Source organism: Colobus angolensis, unplaced genomic scaffold, assembly GCF_000951035.1.
Source record: "Colobus angolensis palliatus isolate OR3802 unplaced genomic scaffold, Cang.pa_1.0 Scaffold17, whole genome shotgun sequence".
Classification (NCBI taxonomy): Eukaryota; Metazoa; Chordata; class Mammalia; order Primates; family Cercopithecidae; genus Colobus; species Colobus angolensis.
The window spans coordinates 2185811-2203573 of NW_012114821.1; the positions used below are offsets into that span (position 1 = coordinate 2185811).

The 17763-nt window shown below is 49.5% G+C and overlaps 1 long non-coding RNA gene and 1 pseudogene across 1 annotated transcript in view; one reads left to right on the forward strand and one right to left on the reverse strand.

The window, feature by feature from the left end:
- Nucleotides 1-15543, forward strand: part of LOC105509010 — a 32800-nt gene extending 17257 nt beyond the window's left edge. Inside the window, exon 2 of the long non-coding RNA XR_001001361.1 lies at nt 15055-15543. This is a non-coding gene — a long non-coding RNA (uncharacterized LOC105509010). The remainder of the gene's footprint in view (nt 1-15054) is intronic.
- Nucleotides 1393-1964, reverse strand: LOC105509009 (annotated as a pseudogene).
- Nucleotides 15544-17763: the final 2220 nt, after the last annotated feature.

Consider the following 17763-nt stretch of genomic DNA (forward strand, 5'->3'; position numbering starts at 1 on the left):
TGGGCATGGTGGCGGGTGCCTGTAGTCTCAGCTACTCAGGAGGCTGAGGCAGGAGAATGACATGAACCCAGGAGGTGGAGGTTGCAGTGAGCTGAGATCGCACCACTGCTCTCCAGCCTGGGTGACAGAGCAAGACTCCATCTCAAAAAAAAAAAGACTCCATGATTTTTAGTAAACTAGAGAGCCTCACCTGGCTGTTCAAGGGTTCCTCATATGCAAAACAGAAATAAGGGGATTCCCCTGGCTGGTCCCCATGTTGTTAAGTGTTCTCCCCACCCCCACAAGAGCCCCAGCTTCTTAATGAAGCAGGCCTCCATCCCCCTAAAGAGAGGATGTGAATCAATCATTCCATAGATGTCTATCTTCTAGTGCCACCCCTGGTATTACCTCTACATACCAGGTCTTCAGCTGCGTTCTAGGAACACCATATACTACTGAATTGCAAATCTATGCTAAGCATGTAAGACAATGGCTGACAGGGAAAAAATATTTTAATTACAAACTCAATTCATTTGGTGTGCTTCTAAGGTGCAATACTTTTCTTCATTTATTGGTGAAAGAAGTTAGAAATTAACTCCCCCCCAAAATCAGCAAATGGCAAACAAATGTTCTTGAAAGTCACAGTCACATATGGTGTGTCCTAGAAAAGAGGAGGGGCAAGACAGGCTCCACCCACTTTCATGAGTTTCATCAAATACTGGATCTACTCAAAGGTGGAGAGAAAAGGCAACTTTCAAAAAGGAGTCTGTTGTTAAATGAGTCATTTACTATACTCCTGCCTGAGAACCCCAGGTGGGGAACATGTTTTCTCAACTAGATCTAGGAAGTGGAATGTGGAATCAATCCATCCTCCTCCCCTTAAGGGCTCTCCACTGGTTAATGAATTAAAAAAAAAAAAGACTAAAAAACAAACCCCATACACACTCCTCCCAAAAAAAGAGGAAAGAAAAAAACAAACCACACTAAGATGTCCCAGATGACTCTCCAGAGTGGAACCAGGGAGCAGCTTCAACAATTCCAATTAGTTTGTTCCAGCGGCATCCACAAGCATGCCTTGCTTTTAAACAAAAAAAATTTTTTTGAAACAACAAAACAAAAGCTAGTACTAATCACTTTTCTGACAATACACAATTACTCAAAATTACCTAGGCCTGGGAGGGGGAAGGGGGGCCATACCTATGGTCCTTGTCCCACACAAGTGCATAGTCCTGGGAGGAGGAAGGGGGCCATACCTAGGGGCCTTGTCGCACACGCGTGCATGTGGGCAGGTGCAGGGCATTTGTCATTATTGCAAAAACAAATTTTAATTTTTAATCTTTAGTTTGATTTAAACAGTGCTTTTAGTATGATGCTGACACCAGCTGTGCAGAAAGAAGAGCTCTGGAGAGGTGTTCATAGCAGCACACACCCGTGGTTCTTCTTCGGTTCTGGAGGCTCCAGGGCAGCCAATATTGCTTTGTCTAATACATTCTTCAGGCCTTTCTGTGTGAGGGCAGAACACTCCACATACCTGACAGCCTTCAGGTCACAGGCCAGCTTTTCAGCAGTCTCTGGAGTGATGGGCTTCTGTTTGTTCTTGGCAAATTTCTCAATAGTGGAGGAGTCATCTCTGAGATCAATTTGGGTCCCAACAAACAAGAAAGGAGTCTTTGGACAGTGGTGAGTTATGTCAGGCACCCACTTTCCTTTCACATTTTCAAGTGAAGATGGAGAGACCGCTGAAAAACAGACTAGAAATACATCTGTTTGTGGATAACTCAGTGGTCATAATCTGTCATAATCCTCTGGCCCGGCAGTATCAAAAAGTCCAAGAGTATATGGTTCTCCACCAATTATAACTGTGGCTGCATAGTTGTCAAAAACAGTTGGTACATATTCTGATGGAAATTTGTTGTGTAGGATATCAGGAGACATGTTTTACCGACAGCACCATTGCCCACAACAACACACTTAATTGTCTGCATTGGTGAAATAATTTTGTATCCACTTTAAATATTTCAAATCTGACATTGACCTCAGCTTCTTTACTGGGGCATTGGCAGCACTCTACAGCTTTTCACAGTTGGGTAAAGTACACTCCTGTGTATAAACTCTGAAGTACATTTCTGTCTGCCTGATTTCTCTAGAATTTGAAAACTATTTGCAAGTATACTTAATTTATGGCAGTATAGTTATTTGCATAAGTTCAATAAGAATGTATTTTCTTTTTTAACAGGACATAATCGGAGACATTGGTTATTTTACCAAGGCTTTGACTGGAATAACATACTTTCAGATACAAGCAGACTGCTTTAAGGAGTCAAACTGACTTATAAAGTTGGCCTCATCCCTTGTCTACACAGTCACTGTACAGAGTTCCTTGCCTGCAGTATGTAAAGAATATCACTTTCTGACAGGCTCAGGAGCCCAAAATTATCTTGGGACCTTGAGGAGAGGACGTTGACCAATTTATATAGGAATTTTCAGGCACCAATTAAGTCATGGCTGGGCTCAAGGCTTTAAAAAAAAAAGTCAAATCTGGGATTCCTTATGGAATAAAGTTGCAGCAAAGCCAATTTTAAGAAGGGCCTATATGGCAAGTAATTATTCTTGCTGACGTTGTGCCAACACTCAGGCCAAGTATAAGACTAACAATGATTTTAAATAAATTTGTTCTACTAGGATTTGTCTTTAGTAAAAACAGGTACTGGGCTGGGCGTGGTGGCTCACAGCTGTAATCCCAGCATGCTGGGAGGCCAAGGCAGGCAGATGGCTTGAGATCAGGAGTTCGAGACCAGCCTGGCCAACATGATGAAACACCGTCTCTACCAAAAAATACAAAAATTAGCCAGGTGTGGTGGCACGTGTCTGTAATCCCAGCTACCTAGGAGGCTGAGGCATGAGAATTGCTTGAACCCGGGAGGTGGAGATTGCCTGAGTCCTGGTAAGGCACAGACAGAAAGGGTTGTCATTCATTTTTTCTGAGGTTATAAGATCTGCAACTTCCCCAATTATTCCTGCAGATAACACCACTATTGTAGATTGGCTTTTTGAGAAATCTTTTCCAGCGTTTGTGCATGTCTGACCATGGCTCCACCTGAACTCACCTGGACCTGCCAATCCCGCTGCTGTGACCCCACCCAGAAGTGCCTCAGTCCTCAGTCCTCTGCATTGCCCCCTGTGATTTCATCTTTGCTCTAAGCAATCAGCAGCAAGCACCCATTACCTGGCCTCCCCCACTCCTTCCCCTAAAACTGCCTTTGAACAACCCCTAACCTGTGAGTTTTGCATGAGGTTGTTTGAGTGCTAACTCCATCTCTGTAGCGTGGCTGGCCTTGTGTCTATTAAACTCTTTCCTTACCACAATGCCATGGTCTTTCTTTATGCAGCAGGCAGGAAGAGCCCCTTCGGTGGTTACAAAGTCTTACCTGCACAGAGAGGTCCCAGAGAGGCTGGCTGGGCACTGGGGATCTGGGGCAACCTTTGTTGATGGTCAATGACACATGGAGTGGGAGCCTCCCACCCAGCATACCTGAAGAAGACACCACCTCCCACTTGGCAAAAGGTCCTTTCTTCCCAGCAGCCTCACACACCTGGTCCTGATGGCCATCTCCTACCCTGCTGGGGCCCCACATCCTGGGCTTCCTCCACACCAGTCAGTGGTTGGTGTTGGTGGGGAATCTTAGAGCCACCCTCTCAGACTCCTACTGAGTGGGGCTGGTCTCCCTGTCCCTGGGGCTACCCTGGAGCTGGGCCTGCTAGTGGTCACCTGTCTGAGCGTGGGTTAGGAGGCTGGGAGGGCTGCCCACCACTCCAGGGCCTGCCTCCAGCTGCCTCCACCCTTAGGCACTACTGGCCGTGGTGCTCACACAGGGCAGGGTAGGCTGGCTGGCTGAGGGCAGGGGGTCCCACATCAGCATTCTGAGGACTACACTCTGGCCCTTTTTTCTTCTTTTGCCCAAATTCCTCCCTAAGAGGCCTGGGAGTGTGCCCTACAAACCGTAGAGTCTCTCAGATGGGTTTTATTTAACCCTGTGTGACATGGCTCCCTTTCCAGCCTGACTGTGGTATACCATCGCATGACAGATGAGGAAGGAAATGAGACATTTTAACTTCATATACGTTTGTTTGCCATATCTTGATGTAGCCCTGCAAAGTTGTCTCTTGTGGATAAACGTCTACATTCTGCAGAGAATTCCCTTCCTCTTCTGAGGCCTTTTTCCTGACCCAGGAGAGAATCAGCTGAGAGACTGACACCCTTTTAGGACTGATAAGAAAAAGTTACATTCCATTCTTCCTGAAGCCTGCTATCTGGAGGCTTTACCTGGATAGGAACCTTGATGTTGCAATCCCTTATCTTAACCCAGACATTCCTTTCTATGGATTCCAAGTCTTTTTTTTTAGACGAAGTCTTGCTCTGTTGCCCAGGCTGTAGTGCAGTGGCGTGATCTTGGCTCACTGCAACCTCTGCCTCCTTGGTTCAAGCGATTCTCCCATCTCAGCATCCTGAGTAGCTGGGATTATAGGCGTGTGCCACTACATCCAGCTAATTTTTGTATTTTTGTAGAGATTTCTACAAAAACTTCAACATAGGGTTTCCCCATGTTAGCCAGGCTGGTCTTGAACTCCTGACCTCAGGTGATCTGCCTGCCTCGGCCTCCCAAAGTGCTAGGATCACAGATGAGCCACTGAACCCAGCTACAAATGAATTTATTTTTTTTGAGACAGAGTCTTGCTCAGTCACCCGGGTTGGAGTGCAATGGTATGATCTTGGCTCACTGCAACCTCCACCTCCTGGGTTCAGGCGATTCTCCTACCTCAGCCTCCCGAGTAACTGGGATTATAGCCACCCACCACCACGCCTGGCTAATTTTTGTACTTTTAGTAGAGATGGGGTTTTGCCATGTTGGCCAGGCTGGTTTCGATCTCCTGACCTCAGGTGATCTGCACACCTTGGCCTCTCAAAGTGCTGGGATTACAGGCAGGAGCCACGGCGCCCGGCCATACATGTGAATTTTTAAAGGCAAAAAGGGGGCAGGGTGTGGCTGATAAAAAGTTGTTTGTCAGGAATTCTGATTGGTTCACAGAAGTGACATTGCTGGGTGATTGGCTGGACATGGTTAAGCTCCAGGGTGTGGGTTTTCGTGTCCAGTGCGGCATTATCAGGTGAATTCATAGCTGCTGGCAATGGCAGCCACTGGAGATGAGTCCATAGCTCAAGCTAGTAGAAGGGTGCACCTGCTGTCTCATGTCAGTATCTCTCTGGGCTGATTATAGAAAAGGACTCACATTTCTCAGATAAGAGTTCTTTTCTTTTCTCCCTCTCAGCAGGGTGAGTGCCAGTCTGCTTCCCGACACCACTGGGCACACAGCCAATTGGAGGGGGAGAGGACCCTGCGTTTGGGGCAGGAGCTGGCCTCTGTTGACGCAAGTTCAGCACTGCCCCAGCCCCTTCCTTCCTGCTGGCAGGGACACAGAATCCCTGCAATTCCCTTTTTCCTGCCCCCTCCCACGCCAGCTGGGCTCTGCTATGGCTCAGGGTGGCTCCTCCAGGTCCACTCTGTGGCCTTGGGAAGACCCTGCATGCTTCCTGTGGCTGCGTCTCCCCACAGTACTGACCCCAGCACCTGTTGAGGATGGTTTGCTGGCCAAGCTGTAGTCAAGGTTCTGAACCTTCCCCCAGGCCCATCTGTGCCTTTCCTCGACAATTCAGTTTTAGCAAGAATCCTGCTGAGTCGGTTTAGCCCAAAACCCGCAGCCTCACTGTCTGATCCGTCTCACATCTGATGGGGTTTCTCATCCTTTTCCCAGGGCCAACCTGGGAGACTGAAGCAGGGTCTCCATCAGCTGAAGCTTGTGGAGCCACAGCTTGAGGGCATGGTCAGGAAAAATGCGGGCCCAGAAGCTTCCCTGGCCCATGTCCTCTGAAGAGGCCTGTGGGGGGTTCGGTATAAATAACGTTTCTTTAACCAGGAGAAGGAGCGCAGGAAGAGGGGGCAGGAGTTTAGGCAAATTGGTTTCATTAACGAGTGCCCAGCAGTAATCCGTGGGCAAACATTGCCAGGGATGAGGGGAGACAAAGGAAGAGTTAATCCTGCTGACGTCTGGTCTCAGGTAGGCAGAGGAATGGTTGATCTCATCTGGCCTTTGTTCTGCAGCTGGGAAGGTCCACTTGGAATGCAGCTTGTCAGTGTGCCTTCTAACAGACTAGCTTTGGGGACCAGGTGCTGCAGAGTAAAGTTGCAGTTGAGGTGTTCTTTTCTTGTTTATGGAAAGATAAACATCTTGGAAGCTTGGGCCAGCAAAGAGTGCTATGAATGTGGAGGCTATGGTTAGCCTGGGGCCCTTTCCCTCTCCTCAGCTCCTGGAGGCTGTCAGGACACCTGGAGCTTCCACTTGCTCAGGGAGGGCCCAGGGCCACTGCTTTGCTCTTGGAGGCCTTAGCTGCTCTCTGCCTTGGGCCTGCTCAGGGGCCCCAGGCCTGCCCAGCAAGTATCCCCAACTGGAGTCTTGGGGTTCCTCTCCTCTAGAAGGCATATCTGCTCTTTGGGGTTTCCTGGGATTGGGGAAGAATGCCCACCTGTGCCCACCTGCCACTGTGGGTGGAGGCTGGGGAGGCTGTGGGTGTTGGGTGGAGGCTGTGGGTGGAGGCTGTGGATGGTGGGTGGAGGCTATGGGTAGAGGCTGTGGGTGGCGGGGTGGAGGCTGTGGGTGGTGGGTGGAGGCTATGGGTGGTGGGTGGAGGAGGCTGTGGGTGGTGGGTGGAGACTGTGGGTGGTGGGGTGGAAGCTGTGGGTGGTGGGGTAGAGGCTGTGGGTGGAGGCTGTGGGTGGTAGGTAGAGGCTGTGGGTGGTGGGGTAGATGCTGGGGAGGCTTTCCCGGACAGAAAACGCACTGAGTAGCACCCCTGAGGTGCAGCGGGAGAAACCTCTCTTTGTGCGGCAGCCAGGGGTGGGGCAATGTGGGATTGCCCATGTCAGCTATGAACCTGGAACCACGTATTCCAAACACGGGTTTCACGAGGCCAGGCCCGGTGTACTATGAACCCATCCTTATACACACATACACACACACACCACAAATGCACACCTACCAAACCCAAACACCCAGCACACACACACCCCTACCAGACACACACTGCAAATGCACACTTACCAAACACACGTGCATACACACCTACCAAATCCAAACACACACACCACACACCACACACACCTACCAAAAACACACACATGCACACCTACCACACACATATCCAAACGTACACACACACACACACCACACACCCACACACCACACACATGCACACCTACCACACACCTACGCCGCACACACATGCACACCTACCACACCCCCCACACATATGCACACCTACCACACACCCACACATATGCACATCCACCACACACCCACACACGCACACACGCATGCACACCTACCACCCCCTACATATGCACACCTACCACACACCCACACACCATACATAAACGTGCATGCCCATCACACCCACATGCTGACACACACATTTGTGCACATGCACACCACGCACACCGCAGCACATCGCATGCATGCACATGTACACACGCTCCCCCCATGCATGGATGTGCTGTGAGCCTGGGAGCCAGGCTCTTGGTGCACTGTGTAAAGGGTGTGTAAAATGAAAATTTTTTGAATTAGACACACAGGTGGCCATTCTAGAGCCCTCCTGTGCACATCTCATGTCGTGTTCAGTCACTTAGCACTGTGGAAATCCCAGCGCAGAGACAGCAAGGAGCCCTGCGTGGGTTTGCCCGCAATGGTGCGCTGGCTCGGTTGAGACTCAGAGGCTGGGATGTCCAGAGGCGGCTCCACCACATCCATTCTGCCCCGTGGCCACACCTTGCTCTCCTGCAGAGGCTAGAAAGCCAAACACGTTTCCCAGACTCCTCGCAGCAGAGTGTCTGGAAGTGGCTTCGGTGCTGTTGAGCGATGGTGGGTTTGTGGTTTGGAAGGAGGGCTCCTGTCTCTGTTGGCGTGCAACACGTTCCCCAACTTACCGCTGAAAACAGCCATCTTATTTTGGTCCTGTTTTAGGGTCAAGAATTCAGGAAGGGATCTTTGGGGGTCAGTCTGTCCTATGAGTGTGTTCGGAAGTCACTGGGCTGCGAGTCCAAGACGGGACACCCACGAGGCTGGAGCTCTGCAGCGGCCGTTGCCTGGACGCCACACATGGTGTCTCCAGTGTGGTGCTCACAGGATGCTGGACGTTTCCACGTGGGGCTGGTCTCCTCTCATGGAGCCTCCGAAGACACCAGGTGGGAGCTGCAGGGCATTTCTGACGTGGCCGCAGGAGCCCTGTGCCACCGCTCCCTTCTCAGACCCCACCTCTCCGTGGGACAGCCCCATAGAACTTGCAGAGCTGTTAAAGGCTGTTGCAGAGGGAGGTGGCACCCTGGGGGCCGCAGGAGCCCTGAGAGTGTGGCTCCCCTGCGGGTGTGGAGATTGGGCTCTGGGTGTTTCTGGGGCAACTCAAGCAGAGATTCTGGAGCCATTCTCATCCTGGAATGCAGGCTTTTCATTCATAGAACCAGCAAGTGGCCATGAGTGTGATTTATTGGGAATTGGAAGTGAGAAGAGGGTTGCATGGTCTCCTAAACCAACCTGAGGAAACAGGTAGTCATTGCTGGCATTTAACCGTGAATATTTCCTAAGCCTGCCGTAGATTGAGTCTCACTGCTGTAACTGTAGAGGGTGTGGACATGATGGGGATAGGGGTTGGTCTCAGTAGGGAGGCAGGGCTCTCATTTTTACTAACACCAGATTTACAGGATCAGCTCAGCAAACAGACTGCTTTTTTTCTGGCTGGCTGAAAATAAATGGGAGAGAGAAAATAAAACAATACTGGTGCATTAGTTATCTATTGTCACATTAAAATAATTGCTCTAAAGCTTAGAGGTTTACAATGTCAATAAGCATTTATGATGGCAGAGTTTCCGTAGGTTGTTCAGAAAGGCCTGCTGGGTGGGCTCTGTGGTGAGCAGGTCTATGCCACTTACCCACAAAGGCTGAGGGAGCTGAGAGGCTGAAGAAACAGGCCGACGAATCCTGTTTCTCAGAAAGAAACATTCAACAGTGTGTTGGGAGCAGAAGCCACGTGTGGGCGGCCATGAGATCCATGCATTGCTACCCGCAGACCCAGGGCTTAGGTAGCAGCCAGAAAGGGAGCGGGAGCTTCAGAAGGATGTGTAAGACAACTGGCCTACCCCTCAGGAAGAGGCAAGAATGCCACCTGCTGGTCCACCCTCAGGAGAAGGCAAGAATGCCACCTGCACCACAGCCTGTAACTTGCGTAAGGGCAGGATTTTGTTTACAATAACATTAAGGTTGTTTTGACCTAAGGGCCCAGAACTAGGGTTCATCGGAAGTCCACATGGAGGCTTAGCATCTGAGATGGAATCATTTTAGCCTTTGCCACAGCTGGTTCCGGCTGCGTGAGCCTAGATGTTGTCTGGCGTGAAGCGGTCGGAAGGCTCGGCTAGGGCTGGAGGACCCATCTCCAAGATGGCGCACTGTGCTGCTGGCAGGCAGATGCTGCCCTTTGGCGGGAGGCCTTGGGTTCTTGGCACGTGGTCCTGTCTGCAGTCTTCGCTGAGTGTCCTCATGAGTGGCCTCTTCCGCCACACAGGGATCCCAGAGAGCACAGCGTAAGCTGCAGTGTTCTTTGCAGCCTCGTGTCTGAAGTCACACAGTGTCACTCTGCCACATTCCATGTGTGGGGTGTGAGCCTCTAAGGCTGATTCTGCCTTTAGAAAGGAGGGGTATCAAAGACGCTGGAACATATTTTAACAAAGACGTGACTATAAAAAATAAAACGATGAAGTGAATTATATAATATTATGTATAATTTTATGGCAAGAAATTTGAAAATTGAGAGGAAATACATTACCACAATAAGTGGAAAACTTGGGTAAATCAATAATAAAGGAAGAAATTGGCAAGTCCGTTTAACATTTGTTAGTGCAAAGCATGCCAACACCAAATGGTTTTAAAGCTGACTTCTTCCTCATTGGTAAGGAACAGGTTCTTCTAGTATTTTTTAAAATATTCCGGAAAATAGAAAAAGGTGAAAAATTTTCCAATTCACATTATATAGCTAAAGTAACTTTGTATCAAATTTTGATGCAGTATGAGAAAAATATTCCAATTTATTTTATAAAATGGATGCAAAAATCCAAATAAAATACCATAAATTCATGCACAGTCATTTGTTAAGGAACAGCACACCATAGTCAAGCTTTTATTGCATACATGTAGCAGTGACTTAATATTAGGAAGCATAATATAATACATTACATCAATACACTAAAGTACACAAATCATGTAATTATGTTGTAATTAGTGAAAAAAGTATTTGACAAAATTTAGCCATTTCTCATAAAATCTTCTATTTAAAATAAAAGGGGGCCGGGTGTGGTGGCTCATGCCTGTAATCCCAGCACTTTGAGATCTGCCAAGGTGGGCAGATCACTTGAAGTCAGGAATTCGAGACCAGCCTGGCCAACATGATGAAACCCCATCACTACTAAAAATACAAAAATTAGCCAGGCATGGTAGCACACGCCTTCAGTCCCAGCTACTCAGGAGGCTGAGGCAGGACAATCGCTTGAACCCGGGAGGCGGAGGTTGCAGTGAGCCAAGATCATGCCACTGCACTCCAGCCTGGGCGACAGAGCGAGATTCTGTCTCAAAAAAATAAAGTAAAATAAAATACGGAATTTAAATAATGCACCTAAAAAATCACACCACCTACTTTTTAAAAAAGAACAGATAACATATTAATTGATGAAATATTAACGATCAGCATTAAAGCTGGGAAAAAGCCAGGGATGCCTGTTTCACTGCTGCCACTCCACCTGCATTTGGGGGTTCTCATGGCAGATGAAGGCAGGCAGGTGTGGTGGAGATTGTGCACATCAGGCCAGAAGTGCTGACATTCGCCCCTCCCTGCAGAAGAGAGGGATGCCCGTTGAGAAGATCCAAAAGCTTCATTCATACATTCGTAACCTACAGAACCAATAAGATGCTTTAGGTAAGTGATTGAACATATAAAATTGCTTTTATGTACTGGCCACAACCAGTTATCATAGAAATTGGAATAATAACAATGAATTCTACATGCAACAGAGTCAAAAGCAATAAAATAATGCCTAAGAATATGTTTAATAGATGGCAAGATGATGAACCAGCACTGGCCACCGGCCCCTCGCCCCAGGCCAACCCTGGACAACAGCAGAAGGACACCCTGCCTAGCCCTCCTGGGGCTGGGGCCGGAGGCCGGGCTGGACACCCGTTATACAGGATCGGAAAGTTCTTCTGATGTAGGGCACGGCACACTCACACTCCAGAGATGAAAAGCAGAGTGCTTTGTCACTCACAGCTCCAAACAAGGTAGGTGTCCAGGCAGGGCCACATGAGGCACCCGGGGATGGGGTAGCAGCCAGCTGGGGCTGCCGGGCGGCTGGTGTGTGGCCAGCAGGTGGGGTGGCTGAGTTTCTCGGGCTCCCTGTGGATTGGTTAATTTGGGTGATTTTGAGCTCTGGGTCACAGGGCTGTCCCTGGTTGTCTGGCCCTTGCCCCTGGGGCAGATTTGGGCAGATGTGCAGTGGCCTGGAGTGTGAGGGGCCGATGAGGAGGTGGTTGGGTGTGGACTTAACTGGCTGCTCAAGGAGGGAACTGACTAGCCTCTAAGGCCTCAAAACGGGGTCAAGACAGCACATCAGCAGTAGTAAAACCCAAGCTGTGTCACCCCACCTAGGCCAAGAGGGCAGGTGTGACCCAGAGTGGAGTGACGGCCCCTGCACAGATGCACCTGCTGCCTGTGGGGTCAGGGTGTCTGCAGGCACTCTGCGACGTCCACCCCCTGGATCTCTGGGTCTCACCTCCAGGGGCCCAGCCTTGGTGCGCAGACCTGCCTTGGCTGAGCATTAGAGCTTCCTGGGCTCGCACTCTGTTGTGTCCTGACTGCCCCACAGCTTTGCCCTTCCTCTGCAGGGGCCCAAGCCTTCACACCTGTCCTGATGCTTACGCACCTCCTCGTGTTCTCATTATCCCTTGTAGGGTTAGTGTGACTTGGTGAAGGCTAGCGCGTGACTGTGCCTGTAGGCATTTGCCCCCAAGACCCTCCAGGCCGCTGAACCATCACATGGGCTAAGGCGTAGTCCTCCCCGGGATGTTTGCCCAGGCCACTGCCAGTCAACCCTCTGTGACCAGCCCCTGCCTTAAGCCAGGGACCATCCAAGTCCCACCTTCCACTCCAGATGGCCCTCCCTCACCAGGCAGGCCATGACTGGCTGGTCTCAAAATCCCATTTGTTATTTGTTCTCTCTGTTTCTCTCTTTCCTTCCTTCTTTCTTTCCTTCTCTTTCTTTTCTTCTCTTTCTTCCCTTCTCTCTCTTCTCTTCTGTTTCTTCCCTTCTCTTTCTTTTCTTCCCCTCCCCATCCCTCCCCTCCCTTCCCCTCCCCTCCGTTCCCCTCCCCTCCCTTCCCTTTCCTTCCCTTTCCTTTCCTTCGAAGTCTCGCTCTTGTCCCCCAGGCTGGAGTGCAGTGGCATGATCTCCACTCACTGCAACCTTCACCTCCCGGGTTCAAGTGATTCTCCTGCCTCAGCCTCCTGAGTAGTTGGGATTACAGGTGTGTGCCACCATGCCCGGCTAATTTTTGTATTTTTAGTAGAGAAGGGGTTTCACCATGTTGACCAGGCTGGTCTCGAACTCCTGACCTCAGGTGATCCTCCTGCCTCGGTCTTCGAAAGTGCTGGGATTACAGGCGTAATCCAGCATTTCGAAAGTGCTGGGATTACAGGTGCGTAATCACCGCGCCCGGCCTTGCTGTCTGTTTTCTTGGCCCATGGCCTGCTTGGGTCCCTCAGAGAGAGGCCACAGGAAGGATGTTGCATAGAAAGAGTTTCCAACTTCAGCACAGTTCTAAAAAAGCCTCAGCCAGCCAGCAGGTTGCCTTCAAGCCAAAGTTGCCCACCAGAGGACTCTTGCCATGGGCAGAAAAACAGCCAGCTCAAGTACCCTCTCCTGCCCTGTCCTTGTGGGGAGTAGCCGGAGGAAGCCCCAGGCTCAGGCCAGCCTGTGGCCACACGCAGCCAGCAGGGAGCAGCCGTGAGCCTCAAGCATCGGGAATTCATGCCAGAGTCTCTGCTGCCTTTTTCCCTTGCATGTTAATGTGCTTGTAAAATCTCTCGTAGGGAATGCAGCCAATTCACCTCTCAGCATCCCAAGGGGGAAAGGAGAAAAATCAGCCGGCCTGTCCTCATCCGTAATCCGTGGGGGATAAAGAATGGAGGAGCTGCCAATGCTAGAGAGCACTGGGCTGTCCCTGTGTCCCTTCTGAGACGGGAGAGGCCACATGGGGTGAACTTACGGGCTTGGGCTTTTGAAACAATTCAAACGGTGAGGCCTCACCAGTAGAGGGCAGAGAAACTAAGGCAAGTTCTGGATTTTCCTTGAGTGCTGCTATTATTTATTCATTTATTTACTGAGATGGAGTTTCGCTCTTGTTGCCCAGGCTGGAGTGCAATGGCGCAATCTTGGCTCACTGTAACTTCCACCTCCTGGGTTCAAGTGATTCTCCTGCCTCAGCTTCCCAAGTAGCTGGGATTATAGGCGTGCACCCCCATGCCGAGCTAATTTTGTGTGTGTGTGTGTGTGTGTATATATATATATATTTTGTAGAGACGGGGTTTCACCATGTTGGCCAGGCTGATCTCGAACTCCTGACCTCAAGTGATCCACCTGCCTTGGCCTCTCAAAGTGCTGGGATTACAGGTGTGAGCCACCACACCGAGCCTTGAGTACTATTATTTAATATTCTTTGAAATAGAAGATAAAAGAAGAGAGAATTTTAAGAGGCTTTCATTTTTGGCAAAAGTTTGAGCTACAGGATACTGGAAAAAGTTGAATTATTTGAAAAGTACGCTGAATTTACAACAAGCAAGGGGGAATCTCTGGGAGGTGACTTGGTGCCACACAACACAGAGGGCGTTGGGATCCAGGACCATTTGCCTGCAGTGTTGCAGGGGTCTGGTGTGCTTAGCCAAAGGTGGGGACAAGCTCTGGTCATGGGGGGCGTAAAACTCAGACCCTGCAGGAGGCAGGACCTTGGCAGGGCCACACTCTGTGCACGGGGAGTGGGAGGGGGGACTACAGAAACCTCTACCCTTCACAACGGGGAATGAAAAGGGATTTTGCCTGTATCGGCCTGGCTTCTGGGTAGGAAAAAAAGCAACTGCCCTGAGATGTACACACAAGCCTGAACTTCAGATGGCTTTGGGGCTGGAGTGGACACTGCCTGCATACTTGCAGAGGTGCTAAGCCAATAAATCACACCAAAGTGTGGTCTTGCCTTAGTGACATCCCTGTGGCTCCTGGGGAAGAAGATGAGAACTGGATACGAAGGGAAAGGAATCCCCTGAAATAGGGGCCTCCAGAACCACAGCTTCAAGATTCACGATTTCAAATCTCATCAGGTAACGCACCCACGGAAGGTGACATGTTGTAGGCACAGCGAAGGGCAGAACTGGCTCCATGAGACCTTGGAATAATAGCGCTTTGGAGAGGCGCTGCATGATACATAGTCTTAAATAACTGGGGATGGAAAAGAATAAACTGGGAGGCAGGCACGGCGGCTCACACCTGTAATCCCAGCACTTTGGAAGGCCGAGGCGGGCGGATTGCCTGAAGTCAGGAGTTCAAGACCAGTCTGGCCAACATGGTGAATTCCCATCTCTACTAAAAATACAAAAAAATTAGCCAGGTATAGTGGCGTGCACCTGTAATCCAGCTACTAGGGAGGCTGAGGCAGGAGAATCGCTTGAACCCGGGAGGCAGAGCTTGCAGTGGGCTGAGATCACGCCATTTCACTCCAGCCTGGGCGACAGAGTGAGACTTCGTCTTAAAAAAAAAACAAAACTGGGAACAAGATAAAATAGACAAGATTTCAAGATATAAAAACAGGAGTATTTGAAAGAAAAAGCAAACAATCACGTGAGTTCTTGTATTAACAGCTACATTTTTATTATCTGTGCAGGGAAGAGTGTATCACAGCCATTGGGAACTTTCTTCACCCATCAAAGCCTCAGGGCTGAAGCATCCTGAACAAGAACTCAGAAGAGTGAAAGAAACAGTTACCTGTCGCCTGCAGCTGGTACCAGCTCCCCACCCTGTAGAGAGCTCAAAGCGTCCTCTCTCTCCCCACTCACCCAGCACCAGACTCTGCCCCGTGACCTCAGGCTGCACCTGCTTCCTGGCCCCATCCAACCTTCCAGCCTCACTTGATCATCATGGGCCACCGGCCAACACACAGGGCAGTGCCAAGCCCAGGCCGTGGGCACACACGGCTGGGTTAGTAGCTGAAAACATTGTTTTTCACTGGCCTCACAGTAATGGCACCTGCCCCCATTTTCTGTGATTGAATTTTTGGATCCTGCTACCAGGTTATGACAGATGTTACGGTATGTCTCAAGATGTTGAGATAAAGGTAATAAAACAGATATAAAGTCCTGGCTCAGGAATTGTTACAAACCCAAGCTGGGTAAATACAAGACAACCGCATGCAGGCACAACATAGTAAAATTGCTGAAAACCAAAGATGAATAGAATACTTAATAGTTGGAGAAAAAAAGCCACATTACCTTCAAAAGGACACCAATCATGCAAACATCTGACTTCGAAATAGAAATACAAAAGCCAAACCACAAGCGAATGTGATCTTCAAAATGTTGAAAGAATTTACTTTGAAATAATTAACTGCCAACCTAAATTGTATTCCTAGTGGAAATACTCTCCAAGAACAGAGGTGAAATAAACACAGACTCATACAAAAGAAATCAAGAGTGTTCTTCCTCAGGAGACGAGCTGATGGGTATGAGGAGAGGTGTTTGAAACGTCCTTAGAGGGAGAGCTAGAGACACAGGGAGGAGAAACCTTCAGAACACACCTTCCACTGAGGGCCAGAAAAGTTAACTATTGATTCTTCGAAAATGCCCCAAACTTGTAAATCTCTGGTGATGCTGACCAAGTAAACAATGAAGGAAGGCACCCTGCGATGGAGAAGGAAAAGGGGAAATCGCTGGAGATCTGTGGACATTAAAAAATAGAGCACAAGGAACATGCTAACAAATTTGAAAGTTTTGATGAGTTGGAAAAATTCCTATGAGCTGGAAACATTCCTAGAAAATTACAGCTTACCAAAACTGAAAGAAGAAGAAAGATAAATGACCCCACGTTTGTTAAAGAAATTGGATCTGTCATTAAAAAATTTCCCACAGTGGAATCTCTAGTCACAAATGGCTTCACCAGTGAATTCTACTAAACATTTAATGAATAAATAACACCCATCTCACACAAACTCTTCTAGAGCCGAGATATGATGGGAACAGCAACTCCACCTGTCATGTTTCAGCTCCAGGAAAATGTGATACCCAAACTCAACAAAGAAAAAAATAAACTTACAGACTAGTCTCACTGATGAACATAAACAGAAATCTTCAACAAGATATTAGCATATAAGACCTGGCAGTTGGCCGGGCGCAGTGGCTCAGGCCTGTAATCCCAGCACTTTGGGCGGCCAAGGCGGGTGGATCACGAGGTCAGGAGATCGAGACCATCCTGGCTAACACGGTGAAACCCTGTCACTACTAAAAATAAGACAATTAGCCAGCCATGGTGGCGGGCGCCTATAGTCGCAGATACTCGGGAGGCTGAGGCAGGAGAATGGCGTGAACCCGGAAGGCGGAGGTTGCAGTGAGCTGAGATGGCACCACTGCACTCCAGCCTGGGCGACAGAGCGAGACTCCGTCTCAAAAACAAAACAAAACACAAACAAACAAAAAATCCTGGCAGTATGTAATGAACATATTAAATTGAGTCATCTCTCTCTCTCCTCCTGCCTCTCTCTCTCTGTGTGTGTGTGTGTGTATTATATATATATATATATGTATATATATATATTTCTACAAACCAATGAAAAAATGACCAGCAGCCTAGGAGGCAATTGTGCGTAGAACTGAACAAACACTTCACAAAAGAAGCTGTCCCATGGTCAATAAACATGAAATGGTGTCCAGCCTCATTAACATCAGGGAAATGCGATGCAACGCACAAGACACATCAGCACATTCATCAAAATGTATAAAATTGAGGAGACCAACGACACCGAGCACTGGGGAGGTTCTGGGGCGAAGACAGCTCTGTGCACAGCGGTGGGGAGGGCACACATGGAAGGTCCTCCCATTGCCTGCGAGGTGGCAGGGCTGGAAGGTCTGTGCTGGCTTCCTTCCTCCCTCGTGGCTCTGTGGCTTGGACAGCTGGGGGCAGGCCGGAGCCGCTCCGCTGGAATCGCATTTCTGAGGCCTCAATTCCTGCTGTCAGCAGGGTTCCCCGATTTCTTTCCATGTAGCCTCAGGATCTCTCCCTCTGCACGTGGCTTCTCCACCTGGTGTCTTTAGAGGGGCAGCTGGGCTTCATCCATGGTCGCCTTGGGCTTCCAAGAGGTATAAGACCGAGCTGCCCACCCCTCGTGAGACTCAGACCCAGAACTACAGCATAGGCCCCACCCAGATCCATGAGGCGTGGACTACAAGGGCGCAAATACGGGAGGCAGGTTAACACCTGCACCACCATCCCTGCCGGCCCGGGCCCAATGGCGAATGAGAAAGCAACCGCACAGGCGCACGTAGGGGAGGCCCTGACGTAACGTTTTCAAACAGGCGCACGCAGGGGAGGCCCTGACGCAACG